At 40.9% G+C, this 20,502-nt stretch overlaps 1 protein-coding gene across 10 annotated transcripts in view; it reads right to left on the bottom strand.

Moving 5' to 3' along the window:
* The window catches only part of Sema6d (semaphorin 6D), a 513,469-nt gene extending 493,454 nt beyond the window's left edge, over window positions 1-20,015 (bottom strand). For all 10 annotated transcript variants that reach the window (XM_026787688.1, XM_026787692.1, XM_026787698.1 and 7 more), the window contains exon 1: window positions 19,894-20,015. The gene's annotated coding sequence lies outside the window, so the exon portion shown is untranslated. The remainder of the gene's footprint in view (window positions 1-19,893) is intronic.
* Window positions 20,016-20,502: the final 487 nt, after the last annotated feature.

The following is a 20,502-nucleotide window of genomic DNA, read 5'->3' as shown; positions in this document are numbered from 1 at the left end:
CAGTGTTCTGTTTCAGCGAGTGCATACTTGCATATGTACACCTATTCTTGGTGTTTAAAGAGGAGGAAACAAAGCACATTTATTACCATAGAATTTATGGCATAAAGATAGATAAAAATACCAGTGTCAGGGAATGTCCCAGGGTTCCAATGACTAGTAGTAAGTGCTGATGGTGGCTGTCAGAGCATCAGCTGTGCTGGACACACATCTTCTCTCCTGTCTCTGGGGTGTGATAACTGCACTGCCCAAGGCTGATGAGCCTCCTGGTCTTTAGAGAATGCAGCAAAGTGTGAAGTTACGTGTGAAGCCTTGTGCACAACCTGTCTCTGCAACCCTGTGTATGCTAGTGTTTCTCTCACAGGTTACCAATTGTATGTGACATAGGCGGCCTTCTTTTTTTTTTCTTTTTGATTTGATTTTCGAGACAGGGTTTCTCCGTAGCTTTTGGTTCCTGTCCTGGAACTAGCTCTGTAGACCAGGCTGGTCTCGAACTCACAGAGATCCGCCTGCCTCTGCCTCCCGAGTGCTGGGATTAAAGGCGTGCGCCACCACCGCCCGGCCATAGGCAGCCTTCTTCACCCTCATTCATTCCAGTGGAACTCCCTCCTGTCCCCCCACTCCCCGCCCCGGGTGGATTCAACTTGCGAGGCATCCCAGGTCCATTGGTATAGCTGCTGTCTGCTAGAGATGAGTGCACAGAAGAATGGTGTACTCTTCCTAGACAAACCCACCTGTGTCCTCAGAGTGGAGCATCTCTAGTCTCCCCAACCATCAGGAATGATCCCGAGGAAGCAGAAGGCAATCCCACTGGAATTGTTACAGAATTATGGAGGCCCAGGTTCAGGAACTACAGTCGGTGGAAGGAAGGTGACCTCTATTTCCCTCCTTCCAGAGTTTTACATAGGATTTCTGAAACCTCAGCCCAATCATTTCTAGTATCCTCTGCTTTTTCCCATGGAGTCTCTGTACTGCCTAACTTCCCAATTCCTTTCCCACTCCTAAGCTTTGTGTTGCTATTTCTCTATCAATTTAGATTTGTTATTATGTATTCATTGAGCTCATAAATAGAACTGTGCCCTGGAGGAAGAGCCTGAGAAATTAAACACATTGTATTCAATTTATTTTGAAATTAACACTATGGCAAGTGAACCAAAATTTCATTTCTTTATACACTGGTTAACAAACACACACTTTGGCAGATGCGAAAGCTTCTTTCTCAGCCTCCCTTCTTCCTGTAAAGGCTTTATAGGATGGAAGTTCAAGTCGACAGACCTTCCCCCTTCTCTCCAATGTCAGGCTTCCCTTCTTTTGTTGACCATCTTAAACAAGGAGGCGGATGTTTCCTTCCTTTCTTGTTAATTGCTCCTGTGGATGTGTGAGGCAAAGTTCTCAATGAGATGCAAGCAGTGCTGCCCACACAGCAATAAAGGGGGCTTTGTGGGCCTCCCAGCATGGGCTGCATCTCAGCCTTGGGGTCCATGGTCCCCTTCTGCAAAGGGCTCGGTGACCTTCAGCTTCTCCCTCCCATACCAACGAGATGCTCTGACTGTGAGAAACCCAGCAGGTAGGACAGCCAGCACAAAGAGCCTGTCCCCCCGGCGTGTCTGTCTGCCTTTGCTCTGACAGTCAATTATTATGACGTAAGTAACAGTTGTACTTCCTGAGGGTGTGAGGCCACCGGCGCGAGGGCTGACTGAAGCTATTTCACCTGAAGACTTTTGCTATTCAGCTAGCTTTCCTGTTAATACACTGATAGTAACGGTGATTAGCAAAAATACTCTTCATTAATTTTACACCCGAGTGACAGAAAGAAGCTTGCTAAGTGCTTCAGAAGAGAACAGGCTTACATTCGGGTGCAGAGAGAGCAACATATTTTCTGGTTACGAACAGAATTATGGCTAAAGCCCACAGCAAATGAACAAACAGAAATTACCTGTGTTGATTCGGCATCGTTCTCAAGACGGATTGCTCACTTAAGGAAGGACTTTCACCTTGCATAGACTCGTTAGTACTTCAACGGGGCCAGCAAGACTATTGATTTTTTTTTATCCTTCTGTGGGTTCTCTTAACATAAGTTAGATGTCGCCAGACCCAGGTAGCCGTAATTATCATTAACGCTGAAGAGAGCAGACATTGTCCTCTGCACGACAGGCCTGGACTTCTGCAGCATTACACTCTAAAGGAACGATGACAGAGTATTCCATACAGTTCATAAGGGTTAGGTCATTCTTGAGGCCCTAGTACTAGAAATCAAGGGTAAAATGAACGTTTTATGTCCCTCTAAAATTCAGTGCACAGTTTGATGGCTCTATTGTTTGCTGCCTGTGTGGCGGCGAGCACCGTTATTTACCTCATGGTGGCTCAGAATCAAGGAGGGCCAAGAGCAAGACAGGACTCCACTATGTCCTTTAAGGATGTCCCACCGTATAAACATTCTACCATCTTTGAATAGTACCAACAGTCTGGGGACCATACCTTTAATGTATATGTCACTGGGGGACAATAGAAGTTCGAAATGTAACAGGGACTAAGACCCGTGTTACAGGGCCAGGAATCTAAAGGTCACGTGGAGATATTGGGAAGGGAGAAATTCCCCCAACCTTATAGATCTCGCAGGTGAAGTCTGATTTGGCCTTCTATCTTTAGAAACCTAAGCTGAGATTCCTCATGAAGGTCCCCGCCACAGCACTTAGGAAAGTATTCATGACAAATTGCCATTCCCAATACACCGGTTACGTCCTTAAGCCCAACCCAACAGGATGAGTTGTTGCTGGATCAAAAATAGCTTTCCTTTGAGATTATTTTTGATCAAAGTGAGGGGATGGTAGAGATAACTGTTGTGAGGGGAGCTGCTGTTTCCTTGAAAGGGTTTTACACTGTTTCCTTTCTTCTTGTTGGGAACCCTCTGTTGAAATGGGGGTCACCTTTGCCAGCACCTCTCAGAAGATGGTTTCACTAGGGCAGTGCTAGCATGAACCTTGTGCACCCTCTGTCTTCTCTGCTTTGCTTCTTTTCAATGTTTATCCTCTGCCCTGAGTTGGACAGGAATCATTCTTTTTCTACACAAGGGGGAACTGTTAGCCTCATTCTTTTACCTGGGCCCGTGCACCCAACACACAGCAAAGGCTCAGTTCCCTCCCCACCCCCACTTTTTGTCCTACTTGGATAGAGCAGAGGCTAAGACCTGGCCCTTGTACGTGGTTGGGTTGCATATGTTGCTGTCCTCCTTGTGCCTTCATAAGACTAGGGAATAATTCTCAAATTTACCTACTGCAGGAAAACCAGAGGACCACTCTTTTTCCTTTTAAATGCCCATCAGTTCACACTTTTCCTATTGTACCAGCCTGACACAAACAATTTCTCTCCTCATCCTGTTTGATTTGTCATTTGCAATATGACTTGGCCTATGCCTGAGTGGGCATTTATCAAAAATAACAAAAATAATTTTGAGATGTTATGGTTTAGGCCTGTGTATTTCGTTAAAACAACAGGAATACATATGATGAATGGCGTTTCATATCTGTACATAACCAATTGAAACATTTTTTGAGAAAACTATCTTTTAAATGCATGTGGCTACACTGTGTTCTCAAATTCCCAAGTGGGAAGACATGATGACACCATGATGTCTAGTTTCCTGAGTTAACTGAAAGGTTCAACCACATTTCAGGTGAATTCATACTTGAGAAAGTAAAACTAAAGCAACAGATACATTAAATTGTCTACATAAGATGCTGCTATAGTGAGAACCTTTGGGCATTTCTGAAGATAACAAAACTAGGATTCCTTGAACAAGGATTTTTCGAATGTCGTGATGTGGCCAGATACCATTAAAGCACACGATAGTGGAAAGGGCCCTGGCTGAACCTGGGACTGGGGCTTCGCTCTCATCAGTGCCACTGACCTTCCCAGTGACACAGACATACTGGAAACCTGATTCATTAGAGTCTTAGTTGTTTGGTTTTCTAAAACTCCCAAAGCTTTAGTAAAAACTGAAGATGCTTCAGTTTAAAAGATATTACATTTATATAGTTAAAGATAAAAATAAAGGCCGGGTTGTGGTGGCGCACGCCTTTAATCCCAGCACTCAGGAGGCAGAGGCAGGCAGATCTCTGTGAGTTCGAGACCAGCCTGATCTACAGAGCTAGTTCCAGGACAGGCTCCAAAACCACAGAGAAACCCTGTCTCGAAACTACCCCCCAAAAATAGATAAAAATAAAGAAATTAAGTTAATCAATTCACAAGGAAGTTGGTTATTTAACTTACTGCATGCTGACAAACCATCAATTAAACAAATGAAAATATTTCCTTTGTTTTTAAAATATCTAAAGGGAGATGGGCTCTTTAACATTAAATTGATATCCACTTTCCACTGGAATTTTATCAGTGCTACACTGTGACATAGTTGTAAGTCAGACTAATTATCTCTTTATTAGATTTGATCTGATACACTGGCCATGGTATCAATGTGAACAGTTCTAAAAATGTAGAATGGGTAAACTGGAAGGTCATTTCTACATACATGTCATATATACACGGGCACACACTTATAAAATTAAGGAATAGTCTCACATTACTTAAATGGATGGACTTTTATAAAGTTAAAGCATAGATGATAAAGGCATAGAACAGTTTAGAGTCCTTGATATAGAAGTCTGAATTGATACTTTGTGAGTGTTGACAGGATGGCACAAGTGGAAGGTTCCCCTCCTGCCTTCCTGTGATGGTCACAGTCTTAATTAGCTGTACTGAAAATGCTGTGTAAAAATGTCTTTATACTCTGAGTACAAGGTAACCATGTAGCCAAAGTTGGTCTTCAGGCTCAAGTCCAAGGCATTTCACTATGTAGCTACAATTCTAAAAGTTTTACACAGACATACACACACACACACACACACCTGAAACAAATGCTTCTGGTCCTACGCATCTTGGGTAGGACATACTCAGAGTCTGTAGAAAAGTACTAAATGAGAAATATAGAATGACTGGGATATAAAGAAATTCAGACTGAAGCCTGTTGTTTACAAGGACAAGAACGCCTCAGATATCAAGTGTGTTCATTAGATATGGAAATGCAAATTCAGTTTGCATGCATTGCCATGCAGCACCTAAATTAATGGCAAAAAAGAAACCGAACCCGTGCAATACAATAAATTGGGGAAAAGCAAAAAGTGAAAGCTTCAGAGTAGTTTAAAGGGTAACCCAGAGACAGCTTCAACATGGTAATGCTTTAAAATGAAGCAGAGAAAGTCCCTCCCAACCCCAGCACTCAACCGCAAACACTGCCAAGAAAACAAACGTAAGTTGGGGGGACTCCAAGAATCATTTACCGACATCTTTAATGTGCAGATCAGCAAGTCCTGACAATGTGTGGGGTCCTGGGGGAAGTGCAGGGAGTCTTAAAGAGTCGAAGTTCTCAGGAATCTAGTAGGACGGTCTCCAGAGAGTGTCATTTTCAAGCACGCCTCACAAGAATGGTGGTGCACCCAGTATTACTCAAGCACAAGGTTACAAGTGGAGATTCTTACTTATGAACACTCCAAAGATGCACATAATCGCTTCTTTAAGCAATGATTTTAGTGATATCAGAGTCATGAAGCAAAAGGAGGAAGTCAGCACTGGAGAAAGTGACATTAAAATGATCAGAACTGGGGACACACCTCTGTGGCAGAATACTTGGCTAGCATGCATGGAATCCCAGGTATAGGCCGGGACCCTAGCACTGAAGGAAAAACAGCAAAATGACTACAGCTGGTTCTGTGCTGGGTGTGGCACACAGAGGAGTTCACTGAACCTGCTTCCCAGTGGAATAGAAAAATTGGAACACATTTGCTTTGAATGCTAGCTAAACAGCAAGAACAGCAGGAGTCTGTGGTATCTGATCAGCATCTACTCCTTTGTCCTACCCCCCTCCCTCAGCTCGTTGTGGCAGAGCTACTGACTAGGTGCAGCTAAGGGCACAGGCCCCTCTCCCTGTAGCTCCTAGCTAGAGGATGCCATCAGAAATCTTACTGTATGCCATTATGGGCAATGACACACTTTTCTGCCCAGCCCCATGGGTAGAATGGTAACTCTATCTCCAGCATGGTGCTATGGAGATACTAGATCCCCAGTGTCCCTGGCTATTCAGTTCCTAAGACAGTGGTTTTATGCTAGGTGAGGCAAGCCAAAGCCTAATGACCTTGGACCAGTCCAATGAGTGTGCAACTTCAAACACAAGTTGTCCAGTCACTTAGAAAGACAAACTCAGGCCGGGCGGTGGTGGTGCACGCCTTTAATCCCAGCACTTGGGAGGCAGAGGCAGGCGGATCTCTGTGAGTTCGAGACCAGCCTGGTCTACAGAGCTAGTTCCAGGATAGGCTCCAAAGCTACAGAGAAACCCTCTCTCGAAAAACAAAAAAAAAAACAAACAAACAAAAAAAAGAAAGACAAACTCAGGAGTCTTGACCAACAGCTCCAGGACTGTGACTTTGGGGTTTTACTTTGAAAGAACTGATACAGTTTTTAACAGACTGTAGAGAAACAGTTAGGCCTGTGGAAGTGTGTTTGTGTGTGTGTGTGTGGGGGGGTAGCTGGAGAGCTAGTAAGAGATTCATTGGCTAGGTAGGAAAAACTGTCTGCCAATTGTCTGCTGGAGAAAACAGAAGGGAAAGATGATTGGGTGAAATCCTCACAGTGTCTGTGTCAATCTCTAAAACTGACTTTAGGAATTTGTTTATGAAGACCAAATTCTCATGTCCTGGAGCCTTGCTGAAAACAATAGCAAGACCTGCTTGCCAGGAGTGGGGCTCCACACATCTTACACTTCCTGGGGGACAGTGAACATTTCAAAACAAGCATCACACAAGAGTCACTGTCCTTAGATCCAATGGCTTTACCTACTACTGAGCCACCTCACTAGCCCAGAACTCACTTGTGAAACTCCATGGGTCCACATAAACTACAACGTACGATAATAACGACGAAAAGTTTCTCAGAGTTTCCGGACAGTGGAGTTGAACTCGCTGACTCAGTAAACTTGGAGAGAGGGCAATAGAGTTTATACGATGGAGGAGGGTGATAAAGTCAAGACCTTCACAGAAATGGGTGGACATCAACAGAAATACAATGAAAATTCAAGAGAAAATGAGCAAAATGGTGAAAGGAAATATTTAGAGCAATAATAATAGAAGAATTAAAAATAACAAACCAGCAACCGGCACATCCAAGTGGCTTCAGAGAACTTCAGGTGTGATAAAGATAAGATCCTGGCGGGCGTTGCACTGTGAACTAACCCAGGACACCAGGAGAGGAAAGGCTGACAAACATAGTGGTAGCTGCTGCAGGGTGAAGTGCCGTGATGACATAGGCCTGGCTGACATGCGCAGTAACAACTAAAAGGTCAAGTTTGACCTGATCACAACACACATGATTATTAATATACTGTATTGCATGTCTCTATGCTTTTTAAAAATGTCTTTATTTTTGGATTTTCAAGACAGGGTTTTTCTGTGTGTATTCTTAGCTGTCCTGGAACACATCCTGTAAACCAGGCTGTCCTTGAACCCACAGGGAACTACCTGCCTCTGTCTTCTGAGTGAGTGCTGGGATTAAAGGTGTGTGCTACCACAGCCCAGCAACAATTCTGGGTACTTACGATAAATACTCATAAAATGAAAGTAGATAATTTTCCATTTGCCACAGCATCCAAATGAATAAAAATGCTTAGTAAAAAATAATGGAGACCTGCAAAACTCATGTTCTTGCTTTGCTGTTGAAGTTTCAGGAGCTAAGTCCAGGACTATATGCAGGGAAACACATTGCTACCACAGAACTGTCCTTAGGTTATGAAACGTTGGTGGAAGATATCAGAAAAGATTTAAATTCATGAAAATAAAACTAAATCCCATGTTCACTGACTAAACTATTGAGTGTTCAGTGTTGTCCTCTTTGTGAAACTTGCTAAAGTGACATATAGAATCAACACAGTCCTTAACTGATCCACAGCTGGCATTTTTGGGTTAGGTATTGATGAGCATATTATACTATTTATATAGAATTGCAGGGGATTTAGTCAAAGCTTAGAGGGCTCAAACTTTTGCCCTGTTGAAACTACCTATGAAGCTATAGTAAAGATGGGCAGAATGTCACTTCGAAGAACTGATAGAAGTTAGTGAACTCTAACTAACATCATAGAGATAAAATCACTTTTCTGTGATCAAATAATATCATTTTAAGAGAGGGTGCTGGACCCACTTAATGGGAGAAGATAGTATTTTTCATAAATGTTTTTGGAGAAAGATAGTATCTACATTACAAAAAAGAAAGTTGGCATATACCTTGACATACTATCTAAAACATTAATTAAAATGTATACTCAATGCTGAGAGATTGTACAGATTATAGTGATTGATGTAAGCACAACGACTTGAGTTTCGTCTCCCAGAAGTCATACAAAGAAGTCCAACATGGTGGTATGTGCTTGTAAACCCTAAACTTGGAAAGTAGCTAGCCAGTTAACCTCATTTAACTACCAAATTCCAGACAAGTAAAAGACTGTGTCTCAGAAAAGATGGTAGACTTATCTCTGAGGAGTGACAGCCAGAGATCATCTTTGGCGTCTACATTCACATAAACAATGTGTACACTAAGCTAACATGAGAATAACTACCAAGAATATATGATCTAAAAGTATCAATGGGAAAAAAAAGACTGTCATATGCATCTAAAGAATGTCACCCAATTATATGTTATCAACAAGAAATTCTCTGAAGTTCAAACTTTGACACAGAGTAAGTACCCCCATGAAAAATCATTCACGGATTTAGAGGGATTGAAACCAGACACAGTGTTCTCTATCTTACCATAAATTAAGAAAAACAATAGGGAAAAGAATCTCTTAACAAAAAAAAAAATAAAAAAAAATAAAAGAATCTCTTAACAATGTTCTTTCACATAATCCACTGGTCAACAAGAGTTCTATTAAAAAAAACAAACAAAGACAGAAATAAATCAATAAAGAAAGAAAGAGAAGGAAAGAAAGAAAGAAAAAGAAAAGGTGTACATCAAACATATAGTGGCATCTTATACAGTGCTGATCAGGAAAATTATAGAATTGAATGCTTATATTTGTTATAAGAAAAAAAAGACCTCAAGTTAATAACCTAAGGTTTTACTTGAAGAAACTAGATAAAAAGCAGAATAGATATAAATCCTAAATACAGAAAAGAGGAAGAAGTAAAAATTAAATAAATCAATATTATTGAAAATATAAAAAGAATAGAGATAAGTCTTTGAAACCCAAGCAGGCTTTAAAAATATTAATAAACCTGTAGTACACTTGACAAAAAGAGAAGACAGAGATTTGCCAATCTCCAGCATGAAACAGCGATTCTAAACAAGTCCTCTAGTCTCCAAAAGGAAACACAAGTCAACAGACTCCTTCAACACAATCAGAAGTGATATGAAAACTGGATTCTTATAAATTTCACAGCTTAAAATACAGAGTATTTTCTAAAAAATATAAACTAAAACTCAACTAAGAGGAAATAAATAACCCAGTGTGGCATTCGCTTCCCATTGCCTGCCTATCCAGATGTAGAGTTCTCCACTCTTCCTCTAGCTCTGTGTCTGTCTGCACACCACCATGCTTCCATTCTTGATGATAATGGACTAAACCTCTGAAACCTCTGAGACTGTAAGCCATCCCCATTTAAATGGTTTCCTTTAGAAGAGTTTCTGTGGTCATGGTGTGTCTTCCCAGCAACAGAAACCCAGAATAAGACAGTGGTTTATGAACCCAATGCAATTTCTACCAGAGTCCCACTTTATATAATATATATGTGTGTGTGTGTGTGTGTGTGTGTGTGTGTGTGTGTGTGTGTGTGTATAAAATTATCTCACGGCCTGTACCTTGAGGCCTGTAGGACAGAGAAAAGCCTGCCTCAACTTTGAGGGAGTCTCAATCTCAAAGCTACCAAGGATGAGACAGCAAAATCTAGGTAGACACCCCTCCAGCCAGAGGGAGGACTTGGCTGTCTCTCATTGGCTGGAGGTACCCCCACATCACAGGATGTCACTTAACCTATATAAGCTGATGCTCACAGTAATAAACTGAGTTCTTGCTTTGACTTGAATCCCTATCATGTCTGATTGTCCTGCATTGTGGGGCTGCAGACCTGGCAGACAGCACATTCACCTTTCCCTGGGGAATAAGGAGGCTAAGGAAATCTAGTATATATAATATTATTATATGTAATATATTATATACATACATATTACTTTATCACTGTCTGGCACAGTCCTAGAATAGCTGAAATAATTTTGACAATGATAGTAGATGACTCTGCTATTAATGTTGGCAACAAAAGTACTCAGAACTCTGTGGTAATAGTTGACTGGATATAGAATAGAATATAGAAATCAGAAACAGACTCAAAAATGCTCAGGTGATCTATGGAAAGGGGATAACAGAAAGTCTATGGAGGAAAGAGTTTTTACACCATATGGCCTATGAAGACACTAATAAAATGTACTTTAACTTAAACATAAATTTTGCACAAATTCTCAAAATGGATCAAAGATTTAAACATAAAACACAAAACTACCAAGAAAACCAAGACATAGAAGCTCAAAATCAGTTTTATAACTTTAGACTTTTTTTAGACTAACCCCTAAAAAGTCTGGTAAGATGGACCACTTACTAATAAATATAAAAAATAAATGTTTGTTGAGAGACAGGCAGAGATGTGTCAGAGGCTTAGCACTGGTTACTCTTCCAGAGCATCCAAGTTCAGTCCCCATCGTCCACCTGATGTGGGATAATGTTCCTGTACAGTGTAAAGATTTGTCACTCATAGTGATTTAAAAAAATGCTGACTGGCCAGTAGCCAGGGGAAGTATAGGTGGAGCAACCAACTAGGGGAATTCTGGGAAGAGGAAAGGCAGAGAGGCCATCACTAGACAGATGAAGAAGAAGCAGGATGAGAATGCCTCACTGAGAAAAAGTATCCAGCTATAAAGCTAAACATAGATAACAATTATGAGCAAATTTAAACTGTAAGAGCTAATTAATAATAAGCTTGAGATAATAGCCCAAACAGTTTATAACTAATATAAGCCTCTGTGTGTTTCTTTGGGAGTGAACGACTGCAGGATTGGGTAGGACAGAACCCTCCATCTACATCCACCCTGAACTGCTCCCAACTGCCTGGAACTCTAGCTCCAAAGGGTCTGACATCCTTTTTTTTTTCATTTCTATTAACAGCAGGGTCATCATTATCTCTCTGTATGTACCATATGCATGTGCACAGACACATACAAACACACATAAATCAATAATAAAATAAACTTTTAAATTATTTTCTCATCTAGGCAGTAGTGGTGTGTGCCTTTAATCCTAGCACTCCAGAAGCAGAGGCAGGTGGATCTCTGTGAGTTCAGGGCCACCCAGTTCTACAAAATGAGTTCCAGGACAGCCAAAACCCCTGTCTCAAAAAAACCAAGTAAATAAATAAATAAAAATAAATAAAAATTTTCTCCATGAAAGGCCAACTGAAGAGGACAAAAGACAAGTTTTTCTATGAGAATACTGTTAAGTTTCAAACCCAGAAAACAGTTTAGGTGCCTATTTAATGTATCAAAGCAGACTTGGCTGCCAGGTTCTCCCAGCATCCCTCAGTCCCTCCCTGTCGTAGGGTATGGCTCTCATACCCCAACCTCTACCCTGAATTGTCCAGCCTAGAGCCTGGGCTGCCCATTTCCCGGAGGCTCCTCCCTGTATAATCCAGACATTTTGTTAACCACCCCTTCCCTTTTGGACATCTGGCCTCCTGGCTGCTGCACCTGGTTCCCTTGTTTCTTCTCCTTTCCCTTCCCTATCCAGCATGGCCCAGCTCAGTCGGTTCATGTCTGCTCTGAACTTTCTCCGATATCCCCGCCTCGCCCTGTGCTCCTCCACGTCTCTACAAGAAGCTTTCTCCTCCCCCATAGCTAGGAGCAGTCCGGTCCATTCCTTCTTATTTCCTCTTTTTTATTCAAATTCATTTCTCAGTTGCATATAGAGAAGAATTCGAATATCTAAATATACAAAGAAATTCTAAACTCAATAGTAAAACATTGGAAAACATAATTAGAAAATGATCAAAATACATAAAAAGATGCTTTATTAAAAATGACATACAGATGATTAATAAAGATACAGAGGTGTTCACTACAGCCCCCAGGAAATGTGAATTTAAGATTTGATTATATACTTCTAGTAGCTATAACAGAAAGAGGGAAGAAATTCATTGATTACTCAGGCAGACTGTGAACAATTGTTATTTTCTATCGATTTGTATTGCTATAATTTTTTCTGAGATATTATTTAAAAGACCATGGTTAATAATTTAAAAAGAAACAGAAGCATGGAAAAGGCAAGGATTTCACTCTACCCATCCAGGTCTAGTGAACCTTGAGTCCCTTAGACACAGTTGAGGGAGGAAATGAAAATGGTCAGGCATCATTAATAGAACAGCCTGGTATGTTGAGGGAATCTGAACGGTCACAGTTTGGAGATTAGGATCCCAGTCATCGTTAAGGTTTGTGGGCACTGAGAATGGAGAGCAGATAACACATATTATGACCTAAAAATAAGAAGCGGAGGTAGAATGTGCAGGGCTCCAGATCTTCAGATAACGAGTCTTCCTCACAAAGGACAAGAAGAGTTCCTGCACCTCCGGAATGTTGCTGGAATCTGGACGGTTAGCACTGAACTAACTGAACTCTGCTTGGAATAAAGAAAGGGCCTCTGGCTGGTTTTCATTGCAAGTTTGCTTGTAATGGGTGTTACTGGCACCTTCTGATACATCCCTTTATATCCGTTACCCGTGAGGGTGCTTGTGAAAGAGATTTTGGGTAGTTTTGATCCGATGCTTCCAGGTAGAAAACCTCGGGCAAATGTGGGACAGGTGCCTTCATCACTGACATCTTACCATCCCAGCTAGAGCGCCACAGACAGAAATCTCCCTGGGGAATCTTTTCGTCTATTTGTTATGAAAGATAGTAAAGGCAAAATCATGGTACCTACTTCTACTGGCCTTCCCACAATGCTGTCAAGAGTGCACTGGGCAAATGACAAAAGAGAGCCATAAACAGTGGTCCTGGGGAAGCTTAGCCCACTTTATTTGGCAAAAACCTTCTGGACGTAGTGGGATCTGTTTATTCTTCTCACTGCTTGAAGGTACCATTCTGTCAAACAGAGGGCTCATGACAAACGGTATTTAAAGGAACTGCCACTCATTCTAAACAGCTTCCAGTATGCAAGGGAAGTTTTTAAAGCAATACCCATAAGGGAAGCCATTCTTCTACAGATGTATTGAAAGTGTTTTCTTTCAGGATTTATACTTTCAAAAAATTGGGTCATAGTCATTTTGGAGCATTGGGCATTCCATGTTACCTTTAGTCTGTCTCCTCCCTTCTGTAATGGGCATACACATATCCATTAATGTGTATGTAATCTTGTATGTTCCTGTGGCAATATCTTCCTTGCTGGGGTACCATAAGTACTGGAGTATCTGCCATTTACAATCTGAATAGTCAGTTTTATAGGATTTACAGTCTATACTGCAAAGTCCTCATAGACTAGGCCTCACTAGTGGATATGGCCATGTTTTACAACCCAGGAGCATGAGCTATGACCTTATACTTTAGAGGAAAATTAAATCCTGTCTAAATCCTCTCTTAGAGTCTTCCTCCCTTGACTTGTTCCTGTATTGCTTCACAGTCCCAGGATGTTTGGGGATAGCCTGCACTTTTGTTCCTATGAGTTTGTTACTGAGATATTTTTACTAATGAAATTTAGGTGTTCCTACAAGAGGCTAGTAAGGACCTTCCTGCTTATAGCACCTCTTTCCCCATACCTTCTGGCCACAGACATTCAAAAACCACATTCCGAAAGTTTTGCAGATCTTCAATGCAACCTCTTCCCACATATCCTTTATGGCTAGTGTGAGGGTTCCTTCTGTCTATGTGTTGCTTTTATTGGTTAATGAATAAAGAAACTGCCTTGGCCTTTTCATAGGGCAGAGTAGAACTAGGCAGGGAAAACTATACTGAATGCTGGGAGAAAGAAGGCAGAGTCAGGACAAGCCATGTAGCCCCGTAGGAGACAGACTCCAGAACTTTACCGGGTAAGCCACATCCTCATGGAAACACACAGATTAATAGAAATGGGTTAAATTAAAATGTAAGAGTTAGCCAATAAGAAGCTAGAGCTAATGGGCCAAGCAGTGATTTAATTAATACAGTTTCTGTGTGGCTATTTCCGTGCTGAGCAGCCGGGAACAGACAAGCAGTCTCCTACTACACATGGCCCTTCTAAATTTTGGGACACAGATTCAAGCTACTCCTCAGTTTCTAGCCTGTAGCCTAGCCAAGCATCTTCCTGAACTTGTATTTTCGAAAACACAGATCTCTCTGATATCGTCTCTAGACCCTAGAATGACTATGCCTCCTTCATACTTGGGAAGGGAGGAAGAGTAAAGAAAACATTTTATGATGAACCTACAGAAAAATAAAACCATGTTTTTCTTTTCGTGCAATCCTTCCATTCATTTTATAACCTCAGTGAACAACACAGACCCTCACAGAGATGGAACACTCATGAATATTTAATCAGCATACAAGTGAGGCACAGGCCACACAGGTGAAGGCTCATGAGGCATGTCAACTGTGAGGCCTCATAGCAAAGCTAGTCTGCTTCAGGCTCAAGTTTCAGGATTCAGTGATTTTTTTGCTAAATAGTCATGTGACAAACCTTGACCATGTGATAGAGAGTGCAAGGTTTTAAAGGTAAGGTTATCCAGGATTCCCATTTAAGATGATAGGGAAATGCAGAATTGGGAGCCATGGTGATGTCACACTCAACTCTAAATGCACACATCTCAGGCAGTGGGGCTGATGACTGTTAAATCTGACATTCCGTATATTAAACCAATGGAACAATGAGAACAGCATCAAGCATCTGAGAGCTGCGTTTCCTCACCATCTCCTCCAATCCCTCGTTGTCATTAACGTTTTAATCATTCTGAGTGAGTATCAGCCTACAGTACATTATACACATCTCCACTGTCTTGAGCAAATCACAGCAAACATAAATTAACCTCCTGGGATTAATGTCGTCATTATAAGCGTTCACTGTTCCAGCCCATTTAAACACGGGTGCCTTCTAGGCACTTGGGTTTAAAATTGGACTTTTTTTTCTTTTATACAACAGGAAACAACCTTAGCCTCTGAGTCTTCTAAACTAAAAGCTTCTGTCTTTGATTATTTTGGTGCATTTTCCTTGCAAGCATTTCTCTCAGTCATTGCTTGACAATAGAATATGCCACTTTATTGGACACTAGTTCTTTTTTTTTCTTTCACAAGTTTTACCTCTTTTCTTTTTAGGTGCCAAGAGTCCATGAGAAATTGAGCTTCTTTTTCAGTTAGGACTAAATAAGAAAAAAATAGATCTGATTTTCATCGAGCTGATATTTTGACACCTGTTTTTTGCTTAATAGAATATTTTTTAGGCTCATGGTTATTTTAAGTCCACAATAGCAAAGCAGCTGACTTATCGTTTCCAGGATGCTTGACATTTTTTCAGAACAATGCCATAACTTGGAACCATTTGCTTCCCATGCTAATCCTATCATTTTATGCACTTATGGAGTATAAAAGACCTGTGTCTCTGTAATCAGCTGAGAGTAAGTACTAATGCTTCATCCTTCACTGCTTGATCCCAGTCTGCTGTAATTCCTGGCATACCATGTGAACACTCTGGATAGTTAAAAACCAATTTACTTCACAGCAGATTCTGATGATGTCATAGATGACGAAATGATTGATAGGATCTTTAGAGTTAGGCTAGTAGGCTCACGTTCTTGGAGTCGCAACTAGCAATGAGTATAGATACTCATATGTACACTAGCTTCAAGTTTCAGAAGAGAGATGATTAAGCAACATCAGATGAAACCAGAAAGGAAGCAAGTGACAGAGACAACAGACATGGTGTGGGAGCATTAACCCGTATGATTGTGTCTCTGCTTCACCTGAAGTAAATCTGAAATTTTCATTCCCATATCACTATCCAAACAAACCTAAGTTCACTATCTATTTTACAGACACAATGTTAATTTGGGGTATTTAAATGTCCTATATAGGATCAGATATTTGAACACTTAGTCTTTAGTTGGAGAGGTTATAGGAAAGTACAGTCATATTGGAGAAAGCATATCACGGGGGGGGCAGAGGGGGGCTTGAGAGTGTATATATTCATACCTCGTTTCCTGCTCACTATCATTTAAAGATATGATTTCCCGCTTCCTGTTCCTGCCACCATGCTGGCCACTTGCTGTCATGATGGACTCTAATCCTTCTGGGATCAAAAGTGCAAATGAACTCTTTCTCCTGTGTTACCAAGGTCAAGGTGTTTGTCATAGCCACAGAGATATAACTAATATAGTAGTTTTTACTTTACTGCTGTTGTCTGGAAGGAAGAATATGAAGAAATTTGCTATTTTCATTTCAGCAGGGTTTGCCTTCCTTTTTTTCTGTCTTGCAATGTGCTTTGTGAGGAAGGTCCCTACAAGGAGTCTAAAGAAGTATCAGGCTAACAAGATGCCAGGCCTCTGATCATTGCAATCTGTGATTGCATCACCATATGCTAAAACAACTTTCCAGATGTGCCACTGGGATCAAAGAGTTTATCTAGATTTTCTGGAGGAGCCCTATGCCATATTGCAAGCAGGAGACCTATGCTAGCTGTAGTCAAGGGAAGAGATGTGATCATAGAGGCATGAACAGAGCCAAGACATGGGAACAAAACTCACTCTGTTGAGCTGCTGACTGAAGTTGGAGGAATGGTCGTGTGTCAAAGGATCCAGTGGTGTCTAGAATGAGGACAAATAAGGATACTGGTTCTACCCTACAAAGCTGTAGAAAGGTGTGATTAAGGGAACCTCGGCTTTAGCCCATTAAGAGCTGTGTTGAATAATATCAGACGTGTGTCGGAGAATATTCAGCATCCAGCCAATGTATGCCCTTTGGGTCTTTGTCAGGTTACTGTTGGGTCTTCCCTCCCCTTCCTCTCAAATGTAAACAAGCACGGCCACAGGTCCGCAACACTTCCTTTGGCTTATTATTTTCTTTACACCACTTAGCCCCGCAAGCTATCATAAAATATATTTGTTTACATTTTTTTTCAGGTGCCCCTCTGAAGTTGTAATCTATCTGTCAAGTGTTGATTATTATTGGTCCTGTCCACTCGTGTATCAACAAGATGGAGAATAGACGCCAACAAAGACACAATAAATGTTCAAAATATTTTAATAAAAAAATGAAGCCGGCGTAGATCAAGGTTTGACTAGATGAATATAATTCCCTCTCTCGTTAGCAAGAACTTCCAGAACATCTGCTACTTTTCTTCCTAGACGCCGTCACAGCCTCGTACTGAAGGAGTGCACAGAACCCCACCCCAGAACTCCCTCCTCTTATCATATGAATAATGGGAATCTATCTACTATGTCAAGCCATGTTGCATGAAGCAGTATGGACACAGCCTGCCCCTCTGTGCTCAATCCTGCCTTAGAAGAGTTCCGCCCTTGGCATTCATCAGACCATCTCCAACAGAACCTGCTCTTGGGCTTTCCTGGTCCTTTGTGAGCTTCCCATACTCTTTTAAAGCTAACTCTTCTCATCCCCTGGTATGCTTCAAACCCTAATTATCAGTGTCTGTTTTAGACTGACTGTAAATACACTGACTTGAATCTGCCCCACGAAGCCTCCCAGCCCTTCTTCTCATATAACTTCTCCCGTAAAGAGTTCTACCTTGTAAATCCATCAAGGATCATTTTTTTTTTTAAATTTCTGCATGGTTCTAAAGAAAAAAAATTCTAGGCTCTCAAAATTTAAGATGAACCATGACAATATAGGGAGTTAGTTCAAACAGGATACAAATAATACCCAAATACCCAGTTCACAAGCAGATGCCTTTAGAGGCAAGAAGATGTAGAACAGACAAAAGCCCATCTGTCCCCTAACCTGGATGTAAAATGGTATAACCCCTGATCTGTGTTTTACTCTTTGGTATTTCTTATACTCTGAATCATCCTGTCCCTGTGCCATTAAAACTGCCTTTCTCATGAGCTCCAAACACCACTTCAGCTTGACAACTCTGATTTCTCAAGCAACTCATGTTTGTGTGTTAAGTGCTTGTCTGTGTTTCCAGGATGTTACAAGTTCATATTGTAAGGTTCTGAGAACATCCCATGTATCTAGCAATCCTGAAACCATCTATGCTCAAAATCTTTAGTTAACACCACATCCATTATATAATTTTTTAAACTCAATTCTGTAAAAACATTTATAAGCATACATTTATACTATGCATAATATATTTACACAGAAGATCCAAGATACATTCTTAGTAAAAGGTTTCACTTATTTCTAAATGTTCCAAGTATTTTTTTTTTAATGACTGGAGACTGCTTCTATACTGAGGAGTCATATTATTTAAAATATGTCTTGAACCTGGTATAGAGTTAGATATAAGAATGCTAATAACCTTTTTTCTTTCAGGTCCCAGAGAAAGTTGTCAGTAGATTGTAATTTAACTCAATTTCTGTTATTTTTGCAGATTTAACAAAACTTGAAACCTGAGCCCCCAAAGTCTGCATACATATGCATATACCCCACGGCTCCTTGTTGCTTGCAAGCCAACCACAAGTCATTAGCCTGAAGCCTTACTTGATTGAGTCTGACCCTGGTCTATGGCATTATGCAAAATACAAAGGTACAACTGGGAAGAGAATTCTGCTTGAACAGCTCAGCTTTGAGAGGTTGGGAGCTGTTCACAACCTTGGAAAAAGCAATCATGGCCAACTAAGCAAAAGTGGACTGGCACCTCATATGAGTCAAGTCTGGATTCTTTAAAAATAGGAACACATGTAATAACTCCTTGTGGCCATAGGCACTTAATCTTCCCATACTACCTCCTTCATGCTTCAATAGAGACTAGTTTTGTCACAACAAGACTACGAAGAAAGAACTGGGTTTTGACAGTTTCAAGATCTAAGTGTGGTCAGTGATCTGCCTGAATCCATATGAGCAGCAAATAGCAAAACTGGAATTTATACGCCTAGAAACTTATCTTTAGATCCCAGCTACTTTTGGAGGTGGGAATCTTTTGGTCAATAATGGGTAGTCTGACCCTCTAGGAACTCAAAGGACCAGAGCCAGGAACACAAAAAGGGAACAATAATGTGCCATAGAATTTTCTGAACAACTTGCACTACATCCATTAAAGTAAACTGCTCACGATGAGGACTACAACGAGAAAGTGTGTGACCAAGCACACTGAGAATGTCCTCTGGAGGCAGAGAAACAGGTACCTGGTCACAGTGTTTGGTTATTTGTAATAATGTTTTAAAAAATGCTTGTTTTTTATAACTCTTGTTTTCCCCAAGATTTTCTTTTTTCTTTCTCCTCTTCATCCTTTTCCTCTCCTTTCTTATTCTCTCCTCTTGCTTCTCTAAATCCTTACCTCACCCTCTTTTTCCTTTTCCCATTCCCACCCCCCTCCCGACAATTTGGTGGTTATATAACTCAAATCAAGCTCCATTGAGTATACATGCAGCATTTCCTGTCAATTGCTTTAGAATGTATTTGGAAACAAAATACATAAAAAGAAGCTAGGATAGAGAAAGAAGGGGAAAAGTGGGTGGGAGAGAGAAACAGGGACACATTCCACTACAGTTGCAAGAGGACAAAACAAGTTCCAAAAATTAAGACAAACAAACAAACATGAATTCACATTGTGCTCACTTTAATTTTGTAAGTATGTAAATCTTGATGGCCTGCCCATAGCCTCCTGGCAATGGTGGCCACACATACCTCCAGGTGGACACTGTGCCTTTCCCTCCTTTGATTCCAGCTCTTTCCTTTGTTGATGTCTTGTGATGGCCTCTGGTTGCCAAGGTCCTTTTTACTCCTGATGGTCTGCAGTTCTCACAGCACCTACCAGAATTAGATAGAAATGGGATACTGAATAATAACAAAATGAATCCGCTCCAGTAGACCATTTAACTCCAGCAATGTTTTCTAAACGCACACATTCTGGCTGGCACACCGTTCTTTCTGAGTCTACAGAATATTGCCATTTGCATTCCAATCCAGGCTGTGTCCCGGCCTTGCTGCGAGATAGATGAACCTCTCATTCTTTTGGTGTTTTAATTTCCTCAGTGGCTAAACCCGAAAGCATATATCCAATCTACCTTTCAGAACTCCTGAATGGATTATAGCGAAACCTTTCATAATGCGTTGGCTTAAAAGATTTCTCTCTGAACCATATTGATGCTTTCAATATTCTATTTTCCCCAAACAGTCATCAATAGGGCTCACAAAGGAAATATAGTCATATAATTGGATTAATTTCTATAAATCTTTGGATGAATGCAAAACGTTTGGCCTTGACTAATCAATGAATTTGGAATTTTGGCAAGC

This window comes from Microtus ochrogaster, assembly GCF_000317375.1.
Source record: "Microtus ochrogaster isolate Prairie Vole_2 chromosome 14 unlocalized genomic scaffold, MicOch1.0 chr14_random_1, whole genome shotgun sequence".
NCBI lineage: Eukaryota > Metazoa > Chordata > Mammalia > Rodentia > Cricetidae > Microtus > Microtus ochrogaster.
The sequence above is the reverse complement of the archived record's forward strand: the minus strand, read 5'-3'. Positions and strand labels throughout refer to the sequence as shown.